This window comes from Crocuta crocuta, unplaced genomic scaffold, assembly GCF_008692635.1.
Source record: "Crocuta crocuta isolate KB4526 unplaced genomic scaffold, BGI_CrCroc_1.0 scaffold851, whole genome shotgun sequence".
Taxonomy (NCBI): Eukaryota; Metazoa; Chordata; class Mammalia; order Carnivora; family Hyaenidae; genus Crocuta; species Crocuta crocuta.
The window spans coordinates 24,996-25,676 of record NW_027530525.1 but is presented as its reverse complement, the minus strand read 5'-3'; positions in this window follow the sequence as shown (position 1 = coordinate 25,676).

Genomic DNA, 681 nt, shown 5'->3' with positions numbered 1-681 from the left:
TTTTAACATTTCTTTAGGGAAAGCTTTGCTGGTCATCAGTTTTTGTTTGTCTGAGAAAGTCTTTATTTCTCCTTCACCTTTGAAGGATAATTTTGTTGGACATAGAATTTTAGTTTGGTGGGTTTTTTCTTTCAACACTTTAAATGTTTCCACAGTTACAGAGATAGGAGTATTAAATGCTAAAATGGAAGATTTATTTCTCCTTGTAGTTCTGTCAGATTTTGATTTATTTATTTTCAGGTCAATTTAATAAGCATACAAGTTTTATTTTTTATTTTATTATTTCCTTTCAAGAGTAGAAGTTAGTGATTCATCACTTAAATATAATACCCAGTGCTCATCACAAGTGCTTTCCTTATACCCATCACCCATTTAGCCCATCCCCTGCCCGTGTCCCCTCCAGCAACCCTCAGTTTGTCCTCTTTAGTTAAGAGACTCTTAGGGTTTGCTTCCCTCTCTTTTTTTCCCCCTTCCCCTATGTTCATCTGTTCCATTTCTTAAATTCTATATATGAGTGAATCATGGTTATTTCTTTCTCTGACTGACTTACTTTGCATAGCATAATATACTCTGGCTCCATCCACATCATTGCAAATGGCAAGATTTCATTCCTTTTGATGGCTGAATAAATTCCACTGTGTGTGTGTGTGTGTGTGTGTGTGTGTGTGTGTGTTTACCATA